Raw genomic sequence first — 25,411 nt, forward strand, 5'->3', positions numbered from 1 at the left:
TTTGCACCCTTGACAGAGCGGCACCTGGACCCAGGACACCCATGGGAGAGCTCACCCCCTCTGTGACATCGCTGGTGGGTTTCATTTAGCCCGGGAAGGCACGGGGAGAAATGGGTACTCAGCTGTCTCCAAAGCCACTGCTTCTGGGGCTCCCAACGCTGGTCAGTCCTTGATCTCAGCGGATCATCTCTGGGAAACGGCTGTCAGCCTCACCTGCCTCACAGTTAAAGAAAGGAGCAAGCCTGGGCCAAAGGGGCTCCTGATCCAAGCCTGGGCTCCCACTTGCATCTCGACAGACGCAGAGGAATCGACTCCATACTGAGCACTGCCTGAAGGTGGCACTGAGCTGGGCCATCTGAGAGCTCATCTCCCGGACCAGCACCCCAGCCCCGCCACCGCCACCGACAGGGGACAGGAGGGCCCTGTGCATCAAGAGAAAAGCCTAGGCTTCCAGGGGGTGAAGAACTCGCCTGCGGCACCAGCTGGCGAAGCCACGTCCCTACCCTGCTGCAGGAGGCCCCCCTCCCAGCGCCAAATGCATGCGGTCTAGGGCCTTTCTGAAGGGAAAGAGCCCAATCTGGGCGACGAGGCCCCTGAGGCAGCCGCCTGACCGTCTTCTCTCTCCCTTCAGCCTCCCCAGAGATCTGTTATTAATAATTCCGAAAAGAGCTCCGCAGAAGGCAGTTGCCTCCATCCGGACACTACTGTCCAGCCCACACCCAGTCCTCATCCACTCCCGCTCAGACGGTTGCTCATTGTCCTGAGAAAGCCTCCGCTGAGCCCCAGCCAGGCCAGATCCCCCCATAGGCGCCCTCAGAGCAGTTCTCACTGTGTGCATCTCTTGCATCTGTCTCCCCGCTCCAGACCAGAAGCCCCGTCAAGCCAAGGCCAGTGTCTGTTTGCTGTGGCGGCATCTCCAGAGGTGAGCCCAGCGCTGGCACGCGGCCTTGGGGAGCCACACACTCTGGCCTGAGCGAGGCCCAGGCCCACTGCTGGACCTATGCCCACCCCCCTGGGCGTTCCACTTAAATCTCATGCCCCCTCCCCGACAGAGGGGGATGGTGAGCCTCAGAGAGGAGACCCAGCTAACCTAAGACCATCACCCAGGCCTGGTGACAGAATCCGCGGGCTCAAGGGCAAAACGAAAACGCGTAGCCCCTTGCATCTCTGTCTTCAGATGTCAAGACAGAGACAGAAGAGCATTAAACCAATCAGAGGTTCTTCTGAGCTCAAGGCTCCAAGTGACTGCACGGGTTACAAGCCCATGCAGTCAGGGCCCCTGGGCACCCATGTGTTCTGACCCCAGGTCCAAAACTAGGCTCCTGCCATGGAGAGACCCTCGGAATTCCGTGCCCCCAAGGCAGTGGTTCTCATGCTTGAGCCTGTGTCAGAATCACCTGGAAGGCTTATTAAAACCCAGTTTGCTGGAGTTCCTGTCATGGCTCAGTGGTTAACGAATCTGACTAGGAATCCTAAGGTTGCGGGTTCGATCCCTGGCCTCGCTCAGTGGACTAAGGATCTGGCATTGCGACGAGCTGTGGTGTGGGTCGCAGACGCGGCTCGGATCCCACGTTGCTGTGGCTGCGGTGTAGGCCAGTGGCTTCAGCTCCAATTAAACCCCTAGCCTGGGAACCTCCATATGCCACGAGTGCGGCCCTAGAAAAGAAAAGAAAAAAAAAAAAAGCCAGCTTGCTGGGCACCCCCGGAGCGCCTACTCAGGAGGTGAGTGGTGGGCCTGGGAACGTGCTTTTCTAACTGTCGCATTTCTAGAAGTGATGTTGACGCTGGCGCTGTGGCCTGAGACCCAGAGCCACTGGCCTAAAGCATGCGTATTTAACAGGGGCATTCTCCATCCAGGAAGGAGGGATCTGAGGTGGGCTCTCAGGGCTCAGGATGCCCCCATCCTTCAAATCCTAGTGAGGCCAAAGCCCAAAGGTCTTGCTGTGCTAAGGAGATGGGGGGTGGGGGCAGGGGAGCAGAGAGAAGTGAGGAGGAAAAAGGAAAACTTTACACAAGTTACCTGGTTAATTTCTGTAATGAACTTGAGAGGTAGCTTCTATTACCTTTACCGTAGAGGACACCGAAGCATAAAGAAATCAATGCTTTGCCCAGGGTCATGGCCAGGAAAGACGGAGACCACAGCTGATCCTGCTTCTATCGTACATGTGGTCACAAAGCCTGCTCCAACCAGCTGGCCCTGAGAGGTTCTAATCCCACGACCTGCTCAGCCCAGGGGAGCAGAACCGGTAGCTTTGGGTTGAGTCACACAGTCTCAAACCCTGACAAGCTCTGACAAGCCCTGGCAACCCCCCAGGGCCCTCCCCACATGGTCTGGCTGCCCTCCACGGCCAGGCCTGCAGCACGAAGACCTGGGACCCAGCCGAAGGGGCTAATTGCTGGCCTCCTTCCAGCAGGCCAGGTGCCCGCCCCCAGGTCAAAGGGTCCTTCCACATGCAGGCCCTTTTCTCCAGCCTTGCCTCCAGCCATGTGCTCACACAGACCCTACGCCCCCAATCACACACCGTCCGTTTCAGGGTGTGGATGGGATGCTCCTTCTTCCTGGAATGCCTTTCCCACCCTACCTATCTGTCCAACTCTTATCCATCCTTCAAAACCCCAGATCAGCTCTACCTCCTCCGAGGAGTCCTCTCTCAGCACCTGGTCTATCTTGACAGCTCCAACACACCGCCCTCTGCCTCTGCCTCCAGAGCTGCTCCTCCAGCCACTCATTCTGCAAATATTGCCTGAGCATCTGCCCTGCTCCAGGCACAGTGCAAGGTGCTGGGGCGGCCAGACCCCAGACTGAGCTCTGTCGGGCCAGGGTATGAGTCTGCTTCATCCTGGGAGCCTCTGCCAGGAGGGCAGAGAGAGATGGGGCTGGTGAAGGTCCCTGGGGAATGATGAGACCGCGGCTGGAGACTTGAAAAGGTGGGGGTACAGGGCAAAGTAGTACAAATTCTATGTTCCAGGCCTTGCCCCGTTGTGGGGAGCAGCTCCCCAATGCCCTTGGCAAAGCAGCGCCAAACCACTACCAACAGAACACAAGACATGCCATGTGCCTCTGCGCCAAGAGGCCTCCGTGGCTGCGGGCTCCCCAGGAAACCAAGGCCCAGAGAGGGAAAGGGACGACCCCGAGCAGGAGGCAGTCCTGAGAGGGGGTGCGGGGGTGGGGGGTGGGGGCCTTGGCCTCCTCTCCGGGGAGATGCGAGCTTTAGATAGCGGAGGAGGCAGGGTGCCCCACCCTGAAGTGCATGCCCTGCGGATCCCTCCTGGGGCGGAAGGCATTAAGGGCGCCCCCTGGAAGCCACAGCCCGCAAAAGCCAAGGAGGGGAGCGCTGGAGGGGAGCCAGGCTGGCGGAGGAAACATCTTGAGAGGCAGGAGGGAGGCGGTATGAGAGAGGAGGAAGGAGCCAGACACACAAACACCTCCGCCTCCTTCTTCCAACCAAAACAGAATCCCCAGCAGACTGAGACCCGTGGGGAGGAGTCAGCGAACGGAGCTGGGGCCTTGGAGGGTCGGCAGCTGGGAAGGCGTCCGGGGCTGGAGGCTCTGGAAGCCGGGTGGCCCTGCCGGGGGCGGGGGGAGGCCCCATCCACCCCCAGGGCACCCAGCTCCCACCCACAGGGGCCGGGGCTCAGGGAGGAAGGGGATGGGGCGCTACCTGGCGGCCCCACCGCTCCTTCAAGACCCCCTCAGGCAGCAACGCTTCCCGAAGAACTCTGGGCCAGGCTGGACTCCGGCTCCGGAGTGAGCAACACTCCGAAAATACCGTGCAGCAAGACTCATCTGCTGGGGGAGTGCGGGCCTCGCCCTTAGAAACCCACAATCCGGTGGGAAACCCAAGAAATGCAAAGGAGGGGACGCGGGCAGCCAGGCGGCTCTGATTTCGAGACAACCAGGGACTCGCGGGCACTTAGGGCTGGTCCACCAAGGCTTAGGGAGGCCTTTTCCTCTGACAGGATGCACTGCCGGGATAGGAGTCAGGACTGGGGGGGGAGGCCTCATCTTTGCCCCCCACCCACCACACACACACACACACACACACACACACACACACATGTGCCAGGACCTGGGCTCTGGGACTTGGACAAATCCTTTGAAGGCTCTGGGTCTCCCCACTCCCTCACCTGCACGACAGGGGCTCTCCTGTCCCCACTCCCTCTCAGGGGAGGCATGAGGGGAAGGACAGCCCTCCAAGCGGTGAAGGGAGGCCCCCAGCAGGACTTCAACACCTGGGAGAGAATTTCACCCCCACCCCCACCCCACCCGACCCTGCCCTACAGGCACCCTCCTCCTTCAGGCCTGCAGCATGGTCAGGAGGGGGGCGCCAACGCTGGGGTCCTATGGGGAGAGGGGCCCCCAAGCAGGTCCACTTCCTGTCTGGGGACCTTTTCTCTCCCTACCGAAGGGACACCCCCTCCCCATACACGTCCCTGCCGCCACTGTGGTGATGCACGTCTAGGGCCACACCCACGGCGTATGGAGGTTCCCAGGCTAGGGGTCGAATCAGAGTTGCAGCCACCGGTCTACACCACAGGCACAGCACTGTGGGATCCGAGCTATGTCTGCGACCTACACCACAGCTCACGGCAACGCCAGATCCTTAACCCACTGAGTGAGGCCAAGGATCGAACCCACAACCTCATGGTTCCTGGTTGGATTCGTTAACCACTGAGCCACGACGGGAACTCCAGAGGTCCTTCTTTCATTCACATTTTTTTTTATCACAGTGAACCAGTCCGCCTCGGTGAAAGCTCCACCTGCTAGAGGATATCAGTCAACCGACTCCCCTCCCTCAGCCGGATTCCTTTTCTTAAAAGAGGGGCTGACAATAGGGCCTATTGCATCGGTTTGTTCTGAGGAATAAATGTGCGAGTGCCCGTCACCTAGTAATATGCATTGGCTCTTATTATTAATAGTAATAGTTCCCATCATGGCTCAGTGCTAACGAACCCAGCTGGCATCCATGATCCCTGGCCTCACTCAGTGGGTTAAGGATCCGGCATTGCTGTGAGCTGTGGTGTAGGTTGCAGATGTGGCTCGGATCCCACATTGCTGTGGCTGTGGTGTAGTCCAGCAGCTACAGCTCTGATTCAACCCCTAGCCTGGGAACCTCCATATGCCGCGAGTAGGGCCCTAAAAAGACCAAAAGGAAAAAAAAAAAAAAAAAAAACCACTCACTTCAGCCACTGGGTTGAAAAATGGGGGCCGACAGAGGAAGACCAGTTAGGGGCCAGGATTAACAACGAGGCCTGGAGTTCAGATCCAGGATCTGCCATTCGCTGGCTGGAAGAGAGATCTCGACAGCTCCTGCCTCCTCGGGCTGTTGTGAGAGTTGAATGAGCAGCGTCATGTGTGTGAACAGCTGGCTGTGGCGAGTGCAATGTGCTTAGTAGCTATTGTTCATCCAGGTGAGAAATGAGGTGGCCCAGATTAGAGACGAAGCCACGGGAGAGAAGGGGAGGGACGAGGCCAGGTGCCAGGGACAGTATCACCGGGTCCTGCTGGAAGCACTCAGACGCTGCAGTCCCCGTGCCAGCTGCAAGCCCAGCCCCCGGAGCCAGAAGCGCCCAGCTGACCTCTTCCCACGTTCCTGCACCACGGAAACCAGGAGATCCGGAGATGAATGTTGTTGTTTTGAGCTACTGTTATTGGGTGATTGGTTCCGCAGCAAAAGGTAAATGGAACAGCTCATGCTAAGAGTTCCTGGGTGGGGGGGGGACCCTCCTCTTCCCACAGCAAAGAAGGTGCCCCTTAGGGGCAAAAAGTGTCGGGGGGGAGGGGCTGGGAGAGGGACCACCGGCGCCTGGGACCTCTGGGACCACCAGGATTCTGCCCTCAGGAAGTGATCAGAGGGCTTCGAAGCTAATCATTCCAGCATCATTTACAATAGCAAAAAACTGGAAATAATATAAATGCCAAATAAGGCAACGGTTCAATAAACCGTGGCACGTTCCCACGGAACTCTTATGTGTCATTAGCAAACACAGATATTAGGATAAGTTAACGACATGGGAATTGCCGAAGGGAAAGAAGGCAGTAACCCCAATGTCCCGTACAGTCTACGCACACCTGTGTCTGAATAACCAGGCACGTGCACGCACACATGTGCACAAACACACACAGCAGGAGAACAAAGACCAAAAAAAATGTTTTGAAGGTTCCTTCTGAGTGATGAGATTATCGGATGATTGGTAGCTTCTCCTTGTCCTAATGTGAAGAGTTTTGTGTTTTTAAAATAATTACTGAAGGATAAATGTCAATCCTTTAGCTGTCCCCTCAACTCTGATCACTCTTGTCTCTAGGATGACAGCGCTAGAACGTCAGCCTGGTCCGGGAAGCATCGCACCTGCTTTGGTCATAGCTGGTGCCCCAGTGCTAGAACAGTGCCCGGGACATGGCCGGCGCTCCGCCAGCATCTGCTGATGAGGGGATGAAAGAATGAAAGGCGTGTATCAGACACACGCACGCACACACACATGGGGTCCCTGTGCACGGCAGCCTCCCCCATCAGCCCTCGGGCAGGGACCAGGTCCCACCCCACTCTGTGTCCCCAGGGTTCAGCCCAGGACCTGACACAGAGCAAGAACTGATGCGTGAATGAAGGGCTAAATAAATGAACATTCAGGCAAGGAAACCATCTCTGATCACAGCATTCCAAGCTCTGCAGGGCCGGGATCTGTGTGTGGGAGAGCTTGGTGCCTGCATCTGGGAGAAAGGAGGGGGACATCTCAGGGCTTTCTGAGAACCCAGGGGTCTGTCCTGGCCTGGCTCTGCCCTCCCTGCCTCCTCCGGCCCGCCCGGTCCACTGCAGCCCTGCCCTTCTGGTCCAGCCTTCCACCTGGGAGGAGTTCTGGAATGCCTGACGCAAGCTACTCAAGATGCAATTTTGTTTTTCAAAGGAGATGAGAGAGCGCCAGCTCCTTCCTGGAACAACTGTTCGGTCCTTTTGCCCTGGGACAAACAATCTTGGTGACAAGTGTCTGGAAAGGAAGCCAGCAGGTGGAGACAGAGCAAGGAGGGGGGCAGACGGCTGGAGTGTGAGTTGGGGGGATGCAGGTGTCGGAGGGCAGTGCTGGCTGGGAGTGGGTACAAGAGCTGAGCAAGCCTTCACTGGGGGGAGTGGGAGTGAAAGCGGCCCAGTGATTGTGTGTGTGTGTGTGTGTCTTGGTTGTCACAGAGAAAGGATGGGACATACGATCATGCATTGGTGACGGACTAAGGATGGCAGCGGAAGAGGTGCCACCATGGGGGGGTGACAGATCGGTCAGGGGCAGTGACTAGAATCAGACTGTTTTAGTCCAGGAGAGCTGCAGTCACACTCAGCCTGAATGATTCCTGGGGGCTGGGGAGACTGACAGGGCTGGCTGTGCCCAAAGGGAGACAGAAGCCCAGTCCCCGAAGGCAGGATCTTTCCACCCCTACTGTCCCCAGTGCCAGCCCCCAAAAGACCGTCTATTTTTTATAAATTAAATCTCAATGAACATCCCAAACACAGGCCAGTGAACCATGTGGCTCAGAGGTCTGGAGGCTGGAAAGCGCTGAGAAGAACACCGGGGCTCCGCCAGCCTACCCCTCCCTTGACAAGTGGAGAAACTGAGGCCTGGGCAAGCCTCCCCTCCAAGCCCAAGGCTCCAGCCCCAAACCCAGGGAGTTCTCGAAAGGAGGCCTGCCCGATCCCAGGGGAGATGGTGCCTGCTCAGGCAGCTCTACAGAAGGAAGTGACGGACAATTTTCATTAACAGCTGAAGCTGCCAGCACCGAGAGGGAGAAGGGTACCGGGAAGTGGCGGAGCTCCTGAGAGCTGGCCCTGAGTCACGCTCACAGCTGCGGCAGCCTGAGGCCTGGCCCAGCGGGGGTGCTTGGTGAGTGAACAAATACATAAAAACGTGAATGAGTGATAACAGTAGCCAGCACTTACGCAGTACTTACTTGAGGCCAAGCTCTATTCTAAGCACTTGGCAAATATTAACTCGTTTAATCGTCAAGAAACGTTTGTTGTTTTGTTTTGTCTGTTTGTTTTTTGCTATTTAGGGCCCCACTCGGGCATATGGAGGTTCCCAGGCAAGGGGTCGAATCGGAGCTGTAGCTTCCAGCCTACACCACAGCCACAGCAATGCCAGATCCAAGCCGAGTCTGCGACCTACACCACAGCGCACGGCAACACTGGATCCTTAACCCACTGAGCAAGACCAGGGATCGAACCTGCATCCTCATGGATACTTGTTGGGTTCCTTAACTGCTGAGCCACAACAGGAACTCCAAGAAAACTTTTAAGATTCCCATAATAAAAGATTTAGATTCCCATAATTAACACTTCATTATTCCCATTTAACAGATGGGGATGCTGAAACAGGAGGGGTTGAACGACCTGCCCAAGGACCCATCACTTTTCACCCAGAGAAATCTTGTTCTAGAATCCCTGGTCTTAACCAGGCTGCCAAAGTGCCACTCACTGGACACCTTTCCCCTGTCACCGCAGTTTGCTCTGCCCATCTTCTCTCCAACAGCCCAACATCTCATCTCCAGTTACCCCTCCTCATCATGCTGCCTTTTTTTTTTTTAATGGCTGCACCCACGACCTATGGAAGTTCCCAGGCCAGGGACGGAATCCGAGCCACAGCTATGGCCACACCAGATCCCTTTAACCCACTGAGCCGGGCCAGAGATCAACCCTGCATCTCTGCAGCAACCAGAGCCGCTGCAGTCAGATTCCCAACCCCACGGCACCAGGGCGGGAACTCTTTCCTTTTTTTTTTTTTTTTTTTTTTTTTTTTTTTTTTAGCAATTTAAAGACATAATTTATGGAGGTGAAATTCCCATAACATGAAATTTACCATTTTAAAGTGAACAATTAGTGGTATGTATTAGATTCACTATGTTGCATAAAAGCCCCACCTCTACCTAGATCCAAAACAGGTCCATCACGCCACAGTAAAATCCATCACTCCTAAGCGGTTTCTTCTCCCAGCCCCCAGCCAGCACCACCATCAGCTTTCTGCAGCTGTGAACATACCTATTCCAGATATTTCATATAAAGGGAGTCGCACAATGTAACCTCTGTGTCTGGTTTCTTACACATAACACAGCGTTTCCAAAGTTCACTCATGTTACAACACACCAATACTTCATTCTTTTTTATGGCTGAATAATACTCCACGGAATAGAGAAACCACAACTTGTTTACCCATGCAGCCACCGATGGACATTGGGGCCATCTGTTTGTACTTTTTGTCCACTGTGAACAGTCTCCTGCTGCCTTTGATCCTCTCACCACGACCTTGGGGGTGAAGACTGTTGTTCTCTTGGTTCCCAGACGGGGACACTAAGATTCGTTCATGGCAGAGACAGGGACTTGGACTGACAGCCCCTGCCTCCCAGACAAGAGTGTCCTTCCCTACGTCCGCATGTCCCACCAGCCATTCACTCTCCCCCCGTCACACCTCTCTCGGGCATCAGTTACCACACACCAGGCTCTGGGCTGTGAGCTGGTGACATAGAATAGATGGCTTCGGTGGAGCCCCAGTCTCCAGCCTGGCCTGAAGCCTCAGGCCTGAGCACCCACCCAGCCCAGGGGGTCCAGCATCCAGGCCCGCCGCATCAAAACAGGTACCTTGTCCTCCCTGGTCTCAGCTTTCTTCCCGGCATAGAGAGAAGATGACCCCCAGCAGACGGCTCCAGAAATCTATCTGCACAGCGGGACTGCAGCATGGATGAGGGACTGTTGGGCCAAAAGGGCCTTCAGAACACACAGAACTCGGAGTGCCCCTCGTGGCGCAGTAGCAACGAATCTGACCAGCATCCATGAGGACACAGGTTCGATCCCTGGCCTTGCTCAGTGGGTTAAGGATCCGGCGCTGCCATGAGCTATGGTGTAGGTCGCAGATGCGGCTCGGATGCCAAGTTGCCGTGGCTCTGGCATAGGCCGGTGGCTACAGCTCCGATTCAACCCCAAGCCTGGGAACCTCCATATACCGCAGGTGTGGTCCTAAGAAGACAAAAAAAAAAAAAAGAAGAAGAAGAAGAAGAAAACAAGCAAACAGAGAACTCACAGCCAGAGGTGGAGCCAGAATCAGGCCAGCAGTGAGGGCTCCCCTGCCAGTCATTAACCCCTCAGACATAAATGCACTAGAAGCAGCGCTTTGCCAGGGGCCCCACTATGCCCGCCTGAATCCCTGCATTGGGATGCGTGAGCCAGCCCTTTCCGCTGGAGACTACCTCCATTCGCGCCGTCTCTTTGCTTACGATGGGGTGGCTATGACCACGAGAGACCCAGAGGGGCCGCCCCCTTCCCAGCCTTTCGAGAAGCCTCCTCCAGCCAATGGTAGCCTGTTAGTGGGACCATGCCGAGGGCGTTTCCAGCATCCAGTGTGGGGGCCGCGTCTCAGGCTAGTCACTAATAATCACGCTGCCTCCCCAGGCCCCCTTCACCCCTGACAGGGGCCCAACCCTTAGGTGAGGAATGAGCGAATGAACAGTCAAAGGAGCACCCCCTTGGTGACCTCCCAACAGTCACCCCCTCTTTAGTCTATGGTTCTCCACTGAGCTGCCTTGGACACCCTCAGATCCGCCGTTCCCACAAGCGGTGTGTCCTTGGGCGCATTCCTTAATGCAGCTGAGCCTCCACTTCCTCGTCTGCAAAGAGGGGCTCTCCTTGTGGGGTACGGAGGAAGATGAGAAGAAAAAGCACATGTCCAGCACCTCCAGGACTGCAGAGGCGTCCAGGAAAAGCGGATGAAGAAAAGCTGTTTCTCTTTGGCACCCCAGCCCACCCCAGCCCATCCCCCCCAACCCCCCAGCCCTAGTCCTCTAATCCTTCTCTGTTCCAAAGTCTGGAGGAAGGAGCCTGGCCCCTCGGCTGGCCCCCGGGCTGGCCCCCGGCTGGATGTAAATGTTTACGCCAAGCCCAGCCTCCCGGGGACAAGCTATTTGCTCTGCTTGTAATTAATTGCAGAAGGCCCGGTTGGGCAATAAACTCTGCTGGGGAAACATAAACAGTTTGCACAGAGCTCCAAACCCATTGTGAGACCAGCAGAGAGGGTCTGCAAGGAAGGGAATGTTCTCCCCAGGCTCCCCCCAGCCGGTCGCAGCGAGGTCCCTGAGGTCAGAAGTGGAACAACTCTTGGAAATCATTTGCAAAACAGGAGCCGACGTGACGGGGCGGGGGGGGGGGGTCGGGGGAGGAGCTTCCCTTGTGCCTGGCACGGCTGAGCCCTGGATTGTCTGGGACCCCCCCAGGATGCCCACTTTATTTGATGTGATTTGATTTCTTTTTAGGGCCGCACCTGCGGCATATGGAAGTTCCCAGGCTAGGGGTCGAAGGAGCTACAGCTGCCGGCCTACACCACAGCCACAGCAACGTGGGATCCAAGCCACATCCGGACCTACACCACAGCTCACGGCAACGCCGGATCCTTAACCCACTGACGAAGCCAGGGATCAAACCCGCATCCTCGCTGTTCCTGGTTGGGTTCTTTAACCACCGAGCCACAAAGGGAACTCCCCATTATCCCCATTTTAAAGATGAGGAAGCTGAAGCTGAAAGAGGCAGGGTGACTCACTCACCCCAGCGACAAAGCAGCTGGGCTGCGAGGGATGACCTGGCCTGAATTCAGAGAAGACAGCCACCAAAAATATGTGTGTGTCCCTGTGCCAAGCGCTGGGACCTGGAGACGCAGTTCCGGTGGTCCCTGCATTCCAGTGGGGAGAGGCCGAGCTTGGAGGCTTAACCAAACAGTGGTTTGACTACAGGAGCGCTAAGTGCGCAGAAGAAAACAAAGCCACTGGTACAGAGGGTCCCAGCAAGTTACGAGCAGCCACTCAAGCTCCACGGGCAGAGAGCACACAGTAGGCCTCAGGCAGGACCATAGTAGGTGCTCAGTGAGTTTCTGGCTAAAACTTATTGCTCTCTCCTTTGGGCTGATACCGTTTCTCGCCAACCAATTCAAGATGTACGAAGGGTACCCTGGAGGGCTGGGCGTGATGATGGAGGAAAAACCACAGCCCTGCCCGCAGGGAGCTTGCAGTCCAACCGCGGGCACACACAAATGGCTAAACGAGTGGAGTACCAGGCAGACTGATGAAGGTCATGGGGCAGAAGAGAAGGACAATCAGCATTTATTGAGCACCCACCGTGTGCCAGGCACTGTTCTAAGCCCTACATGATCTCACACGGGCCTGATCACAAGCCTGGCGTGTTGGCAGAGGATACTATCACTCCCATTTTGAAGGTGAGCAAACTGAGAAAAACTCAGAAAGATGATACATAACTGCCTCAAGGTCACAGACATAACAAAGCAACAGAGGTGGGATTTGAAACTTGGCCTGACACCAAAGCCCATGTCCCTCCTAGCCCCTGCCCCAGGCCCCTCCTCCCTCCCCTCCCTGAGGGGGCACTGGGGTTTGAGGCTGGGAGGGGCAGGAGGTGACCACGAAGCTGCCCTTCCCAGAACCTGCAGCGGGAAAAGCATACCCTGCGGGCCTGGCTTCCTTTCTGAGCAGGAAAGGTCCGCTCAGCCTGTCCAGGCACAAACCTGGCCAGGCTCCTCACCCTCCCACACCCCTACCACCTCTCCTCCAGGAGCAGGAAGGGACAGTGAGACTGCCACTTGACCCTCCCCCCCAAAAGGGCCTCTTCCCGGAGAGCCATACTTCACAGCCTATAACCACTCTCACCCTCTTGGCTCATCAGACCACCCACCCTGGCCCAGCAACCACATCCCCACACCCAGCGCCCAGCACCAGGCACAGCAGAGCACAGGTGAATCTGACAGTCAGCAGAACTGGCTCCATCACAAGGCAGGGATGGGCTTCCCGAGCCAACTCCATCCAGCTCCCAGCAACACTTACTGAGCTCCCACCCAAGCCTGGCGCTGTACCAGGCAGGTTCATCCCTGGTAGATTATTTAAGCCTTTCTACAGCCTTTTCAGGTAGGGAGAGTGTCCATTTCACAGATGAGTAAGGTTGAGGCAGAGAGGCCTTTCCAGTCTTACTGACACAACTAGCAGGAGCTGAGGGCCTGGCCTGGCCCAGAACTGGTTCCCCTGAGGCCTGTTGGATCCCACCTCGGCAGGGAGGGCTCTAACCTACGACCAGGCTCACAATGGGATGAAACCTCCCTGAGGACACACAGCAAGGTGGCACCAACCTCCTGGCACAAAGCACCCCTGGTCTGAGCAGGGGCAGATCCACACTTGAATGGGCCTGAAACCCTCTTTTAAAAAAAAAGAGGAGTTCCCGTAGTGGTGCAGTGGTTAATGAATCCGACTAGGAACCATGAGGTTGCGGGTTCGGTCCCTGCCCTTGCTCAGTGGGTTAACGATCCGGCATTGCCGTGAGCTGTGGTGTAGGTTGCAGACGCGGCTTGGATCCCCGTTGCTGTGGCTCTGGCGTAGGCTGGTGGCTACAGCTCTGATTCGACCCCTAGCCTGGGAACCTCCACATGCCACGGGAGCGGCCCAAGAAATAGCAAAAAGACAAAAAAAAAATAAAAAATAAAAAAAAGAGATTAAAAACTCTTATCAAAGTGGGTATAGAGGGAACATACCTTAACATAATAAAAGCCATTTGTGACCAAAAAAAAAAAAAAAAAAAGAATGCAAAAATATCTTCTTTCTTTTGCACATTTCACAACCTCCCTGAGCCGTGGACACACTGCGAGGCCTCCGAAAGGTCCCTGGAGCGTGAAGGCCCGAAGCTGAAGCGGCACCAGCCTCACGGTGAATCCGCCTCTGGGCTGGAGGAAGGGCCCAGAGGCGATCTGAGCACAACCCGCCTGCACAAAGGCCCTGCCTCCAGCCCAACAGACAGACGAGGCTCCGGAACATTCCTTCTTCTTGTCACGTGTCCTGCTGCTACTAAACCCTCCCGAGTCTGTCTGTCCGCCTCTCCCTTGCCAAGGTTTCAGAAGCAGCCGAGCCCGCCGGCCTGCAGGGTCTGGGCACTCACACGGAGGCCGCAGCACAGCCCCGAGGTCCTCCCACCGTCGGGGGGCAGGGCCCAACCCCACCTGCGCCTGGAACCCTGGGCCGGCAGGTGACGCTCTTCCGAGAACTCCGTCCCCACACATCTGAAGGCTATGAGGTGGCTGCTCATGGTCCCACAGCCCACGGGGCCCCCACAACAGCCCTGGGAGGCATGCAGAATAAGTTTGACGGTCCCCTTGCAGAAGCGACAACAAATGACACTAGTTGTGCACCTACTACGTGCTAGACATGCCAAGGGGACTTTCACGAGCAACATCTCACAAACACCTGGCAGGAGGGAAACGGAGGCCCAGCGTGGTCTCCGGGCCTGGGCTGAAGAATGGATGGCAGCCCTGCTCTCACCTCCCTGCATGGTCTCATCTCAGTGCGGAGTGGACAGCTCGGAAGGCAGTGGGACACTGCCGATGAAGGGCCCAGAGGCCTCCAGCTTATTACAGGCCCTCCTGGACAAGGTGGACATTAGCGAGGGCCTTAGCGGAGCCTGAGGAAGCAAGCATGGGCCTCAGGAGCCTGAAACCTGCTTGAAAGCAACAGCCTTACAGACACGGGGCCTCATGTCCTCCCCGCCAAGCAGCAGAGGGCCCCGTGCCCGCCTCTCACTTTCTATCTGCTGGGCCTTCCGGACCCTTCATAAGAACTCCTTTCAGGAGTTCCCACTGTGGCTCAGCGGGTTAAGAACAGGACTAGTATCCATGAGGATGCGGGTTCAATCCCTGGCCTCGCTCAATGGGTTAAGGATCCAGTGTTGCCTTGAGCTGTGGTGTAGGTTGCAGACGTGGCTCAGATCCCGAGTTGCTGTGGCTGTGGTGTAGGCCAGCAGCTAAGCTCCGATTCAACCCCTTGTCTGGGAACTTCCATATGCCGTGGGTGTGGCCCTAAAAAGACCAAGACCTCCTCTCAATCTGCGGGGCGCCTGCTCCTGCTGATCCATGTCCCACCTCTCCCCCATATCCATTATCCATCCTACAAACCCTTATGGAGAACCCAGTGCAGGGAGACTGCCTAACTGTCCCCACTCACCCCACACCGAGCGGCTTTCCAAGCTCTAGGACTGAGTTGTCGCCACCCTCAAGAAGCCCGCAGCGGAGCAGCTCCCACGCCAGGAGGAACCACTGTCAAAGGCACCTGCTCAGCACCCCACACACATCGTCGAGCTCAACCTGACGGGGAGCGTAGCATCCCCTCCATGGAATGCTCGAGGAAACCAGGGCTCAGAAAAGGACGTGACTCGCCCCACGACCCAGAGCTGTACGTGACATGCCAAGACTCGGACTCCAATGAGACAGACAAAGGGCAGGTTCCAACATGAACGGTAAGACCAAAAAACAGAAAGACGGGAGTTCCCGTCGTGGCGCAGTGGTTAACGAATCTGACTAGGAACCATGACGTTGTAGGTTCGATCCCTGGCCTTGCTCAGTGGGTTAAGATCAGGCATTGCCATGAGCTGTGGTGTAGGTCACAGATGCGGCTCGTATCCTGCGTTGCTGTGGCTCTGGCCTAGGCCAGTGGCTACAGCTCCGATTGGACCCCTAGCCTGGGAACCTCCATATGCTGCGGGAACGGCTCAAGTAAAGGCAAAAAGACAAAAAAAAAAAAAAAAAAAAAAATAGAAAGACGTGTTTGATTTCATCAATCTCGCAGCTCCCGTGTTCGGCATGTCCTAGAGGTTCAGAAAATGCGTGTGGATGGAAAGGAGGGAAGGAGGGAGGTGAGAGGGAGGGAGAAGGCACGTGCCTTACTTATTGTCGCCAGGCTAGGTGATCCCAACCCCCAGGTCAAAATGTATATGGATTTCCCTTTTCCCAGGTGGGTTCAGCTGTTTTCTTTCAGCTATGGCCAGGAAGAGAGAAAAGGAAAAAAGCTGCTCCTATGGGTCAGCAGCTCAGGGCTCACTCCTCCAGAGAAAATCTACACCGCCCCCAATCCCATACCTAATCCGGCCCCCATTTATTTGCTTGTAACAGCCGGGGGGAGGTGGGGGCTGGGTAGGCTGTCCTAAGGTACCGGGCACACGCCTGCCCTCTAGCACAAGAAACTGACATGACAGCGGCCCATTAAGCTACAAGGCACCATCCTGGAAGCCTGCAAGGTGCCAGGGAGTGAGGAGGAGGGCATCGACTCTGCCTGGGCAGGGAGCACGGAGTCTAAAGAAGGTGTGATACCCAAGCACAGAGTAAGTGCCAGTGTGGTTCCACTGAACTGTCTTGAGCTTAGGTTCAACCTTAAGAATCAAGGGAGGTTTGGAGTTCCGGTCGAGGCTCAGCAGAAACGAACCTGACTAGCATCCATGAGGGTTTGATCCCTGGCCTCGCTCAGTGGGTTAAGGATCCAGCGTTGCCGTGAGCTGTGGTGCAGGTCACAGAGGTGGCTCGGATTCCAATTGCTGTGGCTGTGGCATAGGCTGGCGGCTATAGCTCCGATTCAACCCCTAGCCTGGGAACCTCCATATGCTGTGGGTGCGGCCCTAAAAAGACAAAAGAAGAAAGAAACAAGGAGGTTTCACCAGGCAGAGGAGGAAGGCATTCTGGACCAAGAGATGGGCTTGAACAAAGACAGAGACGGGTGGAAAATACAAAGATTGCGAAGGAACATCCAAAAGAGTCAGCGTAGCCAGAGTGTGGGCTGCGTGGTGGGGGAGCTGGGAAAGGAGTGTGGGGGAGGGGTTCCAGCGCCACCAGAAGAACGTGGGTTGTCCCCTAGGAAAGGGGGGCAGGGGAAAACCGATTGGTTTTTAAACCGGAGGAGGACAGGGTCAGAGGAGCATTTCACAATAAGAGGAGGGTCTGGGGGGTTAAACTGAGCAGCCAGAAGCCTACTGCAATAGTCCAGGCCAGAAGTGGGGCTGGGACTGAGCTGGTGGCTGTGAAATGAGGAGAAGAAAAGCCCTGTGCTGCTGGGGACATGTATCCATCACTATGGGTTAGCTGAGGGGTTCTCTTCCCCCTGGAGTTTGGGACCGTCCTACCCCAGCTCTACACTCCCATGGAGGGAAGCTGGCCTGGGTCTGGCCTCAGTCTCAGCCTGGGTCATGGGTTTGTTTGTTTCTTTCTTTTTTTTAGCGCCGTACCCACGGCATATGGAGGTTTCCAGGCTAGGGGTCTAATCAGAGCTACAGCTGCCAGCGTACACCACAGCCACAGCAATGCCAGATCTGAGCTGCATGTGTGACCTACACCACAGCTCATGGCAACGCCAGATCCTTAGCCCACTGAGCGAGCCCAAGGATTGAACCTGCGTCCTCACAGATGCTAGTCAGATTCATTTCCGCTGAGCCACGATGGGAACTCCAGTCATGGCTCTTTGAAAGAATTTTTTCTACTAAAGATTTCAAAGAATTTTTTTTCTTTCTTTTTTTTTTTTTTTTTTTTTTTTTTTTTTGTGATGTTGACTCAAAAGGTTGTGACCATCAGAGACGGCTGGATTGTTTCAAGTATGTACAGGGCGACGCTGCTGCTGAAGTCAGCACTCTAAATCAGATGAAAAATGAATATGTGCATATTAACCACTCCATTAGGCCCTGTGATCATCTCTGTCATTTTTTTTAGGAAATTAAAATCTGTTGCCAAAAAAAAAAGAGAAAGTTCTCCTCCCGGAGATGAAAAATGCTTCTGGGTTTCTTCCACTGCCCTGGAGCTATAGAGACCCACAAAAAAATCAACCTGCTAATGTGCTGGGCACTTTCATGAGCACAGATACAACACACCAGGGATGGAAACCCCATGCCCAGAGGCTGAAAAACTCAGCCCACAGACACAAACCTACTGAGAGAGGGGAGGTGAGAAGCCCAGACGAGCACCCTCTGTCTACCATGCCACCCCCACCGCCACCGCCTGGCCTGGGTCCTCCCAGAGGTGGCCCTCAGAGCTGCAGGTGGTACCTGTGCCCTGTCCCCACCCCAGCCCCAAGCCTAGAGCTTTTTCTCATAAGACACGGTTTCCCAGCTCTTGCACGTCCATCACTCCTTCCCAGAACAGCTGAATGACCTCTGGTGGGTCTTCCTGGCTGGAGGAAAGGCTTTGCTCCCCCTGCCCTCTGCCAGCAGAGACCAGGGCAGCCCCTGGTTTCCATGGAGGAGTTGCTTAGCCCGATGTCTCCTCTTACACCTGCCATGTCTCTTCTGTTCAGGCTCAACCATTCACTGGGATGCCACCTGGGAGAACTTTCGCTTTGCACCCCTAAATGTTTGCAGTCCCAGGACAGCCTTTACGGAGAGCCGCTGAATTGAGCATCCGACTCTGCGCCTGGCACAGAGTGGCGTCCTGAGAATCTGGTGAAGGAAGTCAGTTCCCGCTGGGGACATCGCTCACAGGCACCACCAAGACAAGTGTCACCTCTGGTTCATGTCAAACTTGCCTCCAAAACCTTGTTACAGCGACCCCCGCCCCCCCTTTCTGGGCAGCTGCCTCCAACCCTCACTACTGGGCTTGCTCTGCCCGCGGTGTAAACCAATCCCCCCTTCTCATAGCATGTTGGGATGATCTATTTCCTCTCCCCCCAAAAGCTTTAAGCAGCACAAGGGCTGAGACTTGTCTGTTTCCTCTTCATACCTCGGGGGCCCGGCCCCAGGCCTGTGATGTGGCAGATACTCACAGATGTGTTTGTTCACGGCAACCTCCTTGGGAGGACAGTGCGGCTGACAACACCCAGCCCAGGGGCACCCCCGTGTGTCCTCATCACGAGGGCCCTGCCACCCCCGAACCCAGGACAGCCAGGCCCCAGCCTGCGAGAAAGGGCAGGCTCAGGTGGGAGACAGAAGCAGAGCTGCTCCTTAAGCCAGCTTCCTCCCGGGCGGGCGAGACACTCGCCACCGCAGGGGGCCATCCGGCTTCAGGGACGGGCCTCGCGTGGACGTCCGGGCCTGGCACCCAGCGATGTTTGTAGAACCGAGGGGAACAAACTGAGAAGTGCTGCCTCTCTGTTCCTCTGCTGGCAGAGAGGTCAGCTCCCCTCTGAGCCCTTGGCAGGCAAATGAGCTCAGGACACGGCCTGCTTCCTCTAATGAGGCTTCTCCCCTTGGCAGCTCCGCTCCAGGAGCGTGGGAAGCGGGCAGGGCGCAGAGGCAGCCCGGGGCCTCCACGAAGGCCGGCACACGGCTCTCCTGCCGAGATGGTGTGGGCAGCACACACCGCCGCCGCCTGAGGCAGGGGCATGGTCAGCAGGACCTCTCGGACCGGGAATCAAAGCAAAGCGGTGGCTCCTGCGTGGCCCCTCCAGGGAGCAATGCAAGAGGAAGCCGGGAGTCCGGCAGAGTTATGTAAGCAGCTTCCTCGGAGTCCCAGGCGCTGGCCTGTCACAGCCCAGCGCTGCAGGGGGACCTGGGAGAGGGGGAGGCAGCCTTCCTCCTCCTTCGCCGCCTCTCCTCCAGACCTCGGCAGGCCTCCCCGCCTCCTTCCAAGCGCCGGGCTTCAAGCAAGCACCTCCCGCTAGGGGTTGAGAACCAGGAAGGGCGGCTGCTGTCGGAGTGTGTGAAACAGCCGCCTGCTGGCTTCCCTGGCAGAAAACCAGGCTCTGGGCTCTGCCCCCGCCACCTGGGGAGGGGGGGCCAAGGGAAAGAGGCCCGGAGCCCTCCACACGCCCATCCCCGCCCCCGGCTTCCTGCTCCCCTGAGTTCTCCCCACTTCCTCCTAGAGCACCCCTGTAAGTGAGGGGCCCGAAGGGAGAGGGCCCGGGCTGCACCAGCACCCACTGCTCCACCCCGCCCGGGGCCTGGGCAATCTCACTTCCCTTTCCAGCCACCCTCTGACCTTCTCCTCTGGCCCCAGAACAGCCCCCACCCCTGCAAACCCTGCAGGGCACACAGCCTGGGCCAGGACAACGGGAGTGGGGGCAGGGAGAGAGGCGACAGAGAGCAAATGGCTTTTGGCAAATCCCTACCCTCCCTGCCCCTGATTTCACAAATGAGGAAACGGATGCGCAGAGAGTTTAAGACCCCCCACCCAGGGTCGTGGAGCTGGCGCACAACAATGTGGGGCAGCAAAACCAAGTTGGTGTGATTCCGAAATCCACACAGAGAAACCGGTGGTTTGACCTTCGGGAAGCCCCATCCCCACACATCTGGGTGCACTACTTGGGAAATTTCCAGACTGTTGGAAAAGACACGGCACAGCCTCAAACCGTCACTGGCTGAGGACACTCATTTGGGGACCACAGGCCAGTCACGAGGACAGGGCAGGGAAAAGGGCATGACAGAGGCCGAGGGCTCGCCTGCTGCCCCCTGCAGTCTTCCCTTCTGATTAACCTCCAGTTACTCGGTCTCGTCTCGGCTGGATCAGCCTGGAGCCCCGCCTGTCCCTTCCAGAAGACGGGCTTGTTCGAGGCCAAGCTGTTGGGCGGAAACACAGCCTGCTGTTTAGGCCACCCCTCACCAGCCGCAGAACTGAGAAGCAGAGGGTCCTGGAGACCTTCCAGGCCAAGCCCTCTCCCCCTGCTGCCTGACACACAGAGACACTGAGGCCCAAAGCGGAAAAGCGGCTCGTCCACAACATCACAGGGACCGTGAACAGTGGGGTCCATCTCCCACCCAGACCCCTGCCCCGCTTCCTCTCACTTGAGTGCTGCGCCCAAGGAGCCCCCTCTCTCATCAGCTGTGGGTCTCCCTGCTGCTCTGCCCACCTCTGCTCAGCCGACCCAGGGTCTGAACTCCCGCGGCACAGCACCGTGTCTTCACATCTCTTCTGAGCCTCAAGGCCCCCTTCCCTCTGCTCCTCTGGCCAAGGAGCAATGCCTGGGGTGGGGGGGGGTTAATTAGCTGATTATGACCACAGCCTGCTGGATCCAGTGCCCGGAACTCTGTCCCCAGTAATTAGGTGGGTTCTGAGTCCTTGCCCAGTGGGAAGCTGTTGGGGAGTTCAGCGCTCTGCCAGTGGGCCAAGGGAGGGCTCTCCAGCCACATAAAGAGCTCCTTGATCACCAGTGGGTCATCGGAAGCCATGGTCCCCTCCTCAAGTCAGGTCAAACCACCCTGGATACCCTGGAGCCAGATCCAGATGTCTGTTCCAAAGGGAGACGTGGTGCCCTTGGCCTCACACAGAGGACATCACGAGTGTGCAAATAACCCACCCTACTCTCCCACGTCACTGCCCCGACCCAGGAGCTGTCTGAGGATGGGCGTGATGAAATGAGAGCCCACCTCTGGGGGCCGGGAAAGGATGGCGCCATGGCTGGGCACATATTTAGGAAGTAGAATTTGAACAGAGAGAAGCAGCGATGGCCTTCTCTCATTCTTTTTCTTTTTCTTTTTCTTTTTTTTTTGGCTGCACCCTTGGCTTGCAGAAGTTCCCAGGCCAGGGATCAAACACATGCCACTCAGCGACCCAAGCCATAGCAATGACAATGGGAAGTCCTTAACCCCTCAGCCACAAGGGAACTCCAAGGATGCCATTCGCAATGGCAGACGCAACAGGAACAAAGGCACGAAGGCTGGAAGGAGCCACCAATCCCGTCGCCAGGTAGCTCTGCTTGTCTGAAAACACATTCTCCTAGCAAAGTAAAGCCAGTCATGCGGTAACCTCCGCCCTTCAAAGCACAGAAAATAACCTAAGGCCTGTGGCTCTGGGCCACCTTTAGATATTTCAGAATCAGCAATGCTGTCCCACCCACCACACTGCCCATCCCCAAGTATGCCTACATCACCCTCCTTCGCCGAACGTATGGAGCCCGGCCACGCCAGGTCTGCACAGGTGCAAAGGGACAAGAGGCCCCCGCCAGGTGCCCTTGGCCTCACACAGAGGACATCACGAGTGTGCAAAGAACCCACAAAGAGAGGGAAGGATGAGTGCTGACAGAAAGCGAGAGAATGAATATACAGCTGAAAAGAAGTCACGAGGCACTTGGAGATCCGGGGCAGGGGGCTTCCCAGAGGGCACATGTGATTCGGGCCTTGAAGGACAGGAAGGGCACTGTGAGGTCACCTCGTATGACACTGCACTTGGGCTGGGGACTTGTCTCCAAGGCGTACCTATCTTAACCCATTTAATCTTCGAGACAACCCACGACGCAGGCACTGCTGCTACTCCATTTTACAGAGGAGGGCGCTACAGCAGAGAAGGGGTTAAATAATCAGCAGAGGTCACCAGGCCGGTAAGTGGCAGAGCTGGTATTTGAAACCAGGAAATCTGGTTCTTCCTATAGCCTAACCACTAGGCTAATCAGCCCCTAATATTTGCTAATCAGATCCCAGAGAGGGCTGTGGGCACTCAGAGGAGGGCACAGCGTGGGCAGAGAGAATGCAATCTTCCAGGACCTGCCTGGTGGTTCCTGCAGGTGCTTTGGGAGGTGGGAGGCTGCTGCGGCGAGGGCCTGATCCCACAGAGAGAGCATGACTCACAGCCCCCCAGGCCCAGCTCCGCCGGGGGTCTCAGTCCCACTGGAGTATGGCAGAGGCCTGAGTTGCCCAATCTCCCTTTTCTGCCCCCTCAGAAGGAAGGTCACCCCCAAGGCCCCTAGCAGAACACAGAAAAACAGGTGACTCTGGGAGAAGGGCTTCATACACTCCAGCTGATTTGACTTCAGTAGGGACACCAAGTCCAGAGAGGGTGAATATCATGCCCAAGGTCACACAGCAATGAGCAAGCCTTAGAGCATACCTCTGGGACCCTTCTGAGATGGCACACCCTGGTAGACCACTCCCCACCCCCTTCCTTGTCCTTTGCCAAAACGCATCCATGCCCACTGATTGCACAGGCTGGGGGGCGGCGGGAGGCTGCAAAAGGACAAGAGGACCAAGTGTGGGGTCAGAGGCCCAGGGCCAGGATGGGAGGGAGCGCCTGCCTCATGCAAATCCATACCCGTTCAGCTTCTGGGCCTCGGGTGCCCCCTGCACAGCCACTGAACAGCTCAGAGCCAGAGAGGTGAGTCCTGCCTCTGGTGGCCCAGCATGGGCCACAGCATCGCACCTGCTCCGGATCCCTCTTGAGGTACCAGAGGGCCCATGACACTGGCTGTGCTCTCAGCCCAGTCGGGCCCGGCTCTAGGCAGAGGGAAAGCTGCTCAGTGGCCATGCTGACTTCAACCACACAGAACTCCAGGGACCTGTCCGGTCCAGTCCCTGGGGCCTGGCCTCCCAGGGGCCTCGTCTGGCACCAGGTCTCTTGGGAAGGAACAAGCAGTTCCTCTCAAGTGGGACTAAAGATGGGGCCGGGCCCAGGAAGGAGGAGGTGCGTCTCCAGAGAGATGACCCTGCCCGGGGCCCCTTGGGTGGGAGGGAGGGGGCTGGGACAACAGCGTCCTTTGTTCTTCTCTCAAAAGCAGCCACCCTGTCCTCCCCACCCGCTCTGTCTATACTTGTCCTACTAGGACTCAAGCCACCCCCAGGCAGGACCCATCCTGCACACAGGAGGGAGGGAGGATGCTCGGGAACCATCAGGGTTAATACCCGTCCTAATCCCAGGGCTCGGACTGGAGACGCGTCCCACCGCTGGGAGCCCCGGGTCCGATGCCAGAGACACGGCTCCCACCTGCAGAAGGCCGTCCAATGAGCGGGAAACAGGCTCACTTGCAGGAAGCCTATGCTGATGGGGGGCACATCCCCTCCCTTAGGACCTCCCAATCTGATGGAGGAGGCCCCCCAACACCCAGTCTAGTGTGGGAAGCAGGGCTTCCTTCCTTGGGTCCCCAACGGGAAAGCTGTAATTGCAGCAGGGCCAGAGCCCCCGGGCTGACAGCTCAGGCACGTCAACAAAGCCCTGCCAGGCATCTCCCAGGAGCCAGACCCACAGCTGATCAATGGACCAGCAAACAGGAAACAGAAATAGCCCCGAGTTCCCGTTGTGGCTTGGCAGGTTAAGAATCTGACTAGTATCCATAAGGGTGTGGGTTCCATCCCTGGCCTCGCACAGTGGGTTAAGGATCTGGAGTTGCCACAGGCTGCAGTGGAGGTCACAGACGCGGCTCAGATCTGGCGTTGCTGTGGCTGTGGCGTAGGCTGGCTCCTGCAGCTCTGATTCGACCCTTAGTCTGGGAACTTCCATATGTGGCAGGTGCAGCAAAGAAAAGAAAAAAGAAAAGAAAAGGAGCTCACCAAAGACACCTGAGGTGTGACTACATGAGTAGAAGGGGCCTTCAGACTCACCCACCCCAGCACCCAAAGCCTGCTCCCCAGGGCTGCCACCTCCCTCGGCACCTCCACACTCCCACGCCTGCACCTGGGCCTAGGCTCCTCCTTCTGTCCAGGACACCTCAGCCTTCCTCATGCCCCAGACCCAAGCAGGGGGCACCTTCTCCAGGAAGCCTTCCTCAAGACCCCCAGCCTGAGGCAGCTCCGACATGCCCCCCTGTGACCAGAGCCACACAACTGTCCCTCCTCGCCCTCCGGTGAGCCTCGCCCTGCAGATCCCACACTCAGAGCCCCTACCGCCTGCCAGCCCAGGGCCTCACGCCCTTCCTCCCAGAAGCTCAGGCACAGAAAGCAAGGTCCTCCCCCCTCCCCCACGGCCCCTGCAGCCCAGCGTTGCCCCCACGGCTCCATCCACGCTCCTCTCACCAAGTCACCAGCCACCACCTTCTGCCTAAATCCCAGGGTCTTTCCTAGGCTCATCCTCTGCTGGTCCCTGGCTGCTTCTTTGGCTCCCAGAACACAGCCTCCTCAGTTCCCCCCCCCTTCCTCTCTGCACCGCCCCCCCCCCCCAGGTATGGGTGCTCTCCAAAGCCTCAAATGCCCCAGGCATCCTCTCTTCAAACGCTATCCCTTCTCCCTGTGCCAGCATCCACGCTCCTTGAGTCAACTGCCACCTCTAACCCAAAGACATCCAAATCCCTGCCTCCCACGCCCATCCCTACCCCCATTTAGGCAGAAGCTTCTGGACCTCTTCCTCAGCTTCCAGTCTGATTCCCTATCAAGCTGCTACCCCCTGCAGGTCTCATTAGATGGTCAGCACGATCACTGTGGCACAGGGAGGTGGCTCGGAGGCCACTCGGGGCGTGCAGACTCCCGGCCTGTTGTGGCAGACCCCTGACTCAGGACCCCTGGACCTATGTCAATGGAGGCTTCAACCCTTGGCAAGGAGGCCCAAACCTGGAAGGAAGAGTGCTGTGGCAAAGTCTGAAGCCCAGAGGCCGGCCTGGAATCCAGGATCAGAGACGACGGGTCAGCCTCAACACTTCCACTCCCAGCAGCCCCATGAGCCACCCTGGCCAAAGCCACAGGACTTCCCCATGTTCCAGCCAACATGGGTCACAGAGAGCTTAACCGCCAAGAGAGACGACAGCCAAGGTTCACAGAGAGCTGGTGATTACGTGTCCCCGTCACACCCACCCTCCTTCCCTGCCAAAAATGAAGGGTTCATAAACATCTGTAGGAAAGGAAATGTCATTCCATCGCACAGCCTCTCGGGAAGTCCCTCCTGCTGTCTAACTCTGATCCTGCGTGCTGCCAACTGAGTTAGTAGCAACGGCAAGGACCAGAAGGGATGCATGACCTGAGGATGA

The 25,411-nt window shown here is 57.0% G+C and overlaps 1 protein-coding gene, 1 long non-coding RNA gene and 1 other non-coding gene across 4 annotated transcripts in view; 1 reads left to right on the forward strand and 2 right to left on the reverse strand.

The window, feature by feature from the left end:
- ARRB1 (arrestin beta 1) overlaps window positions 1-25,411 on the reverse strand; it is an 80,503-nt gene that overhangs the window by 51,279 nt on the left and 3,813 nt on the right. The window lies entirely within an intron of this gene.
- On the forward strand, window positions 5,757-8,792 carry LOC102160761. Its single transcript, XR_002335538.1, has 3 exons — window positions 5,757-7,041; window positions 7,747-7,866; window positions 8,340-8,792. It is a non-coding gene; the product is annotated as an uncharacterized LOC102160761 (long non-coding RNA).
- On the reverse strand, window positions 13,722-13,812 carry MIR326 (microRNA 326). Its single transcript, NR_038492.1, has one exon. It is a non-coding gene; the product is annotated as a microRNA 326 (primary transcript).

This window comes from Sus scrofa, chromosome 9 (genome assembly GCF_000003025.6).
Source record: "Sus scrofa isolate TJ Tabasco breed Duroc chromosome 9, Sscrofa11.1, whole genome shotgun sequence".
NCBI lineage: Eukaryota > Metazoa > Chordata > Mammalia > Artiodactyla > Suidae > Sus > Sus scrofa.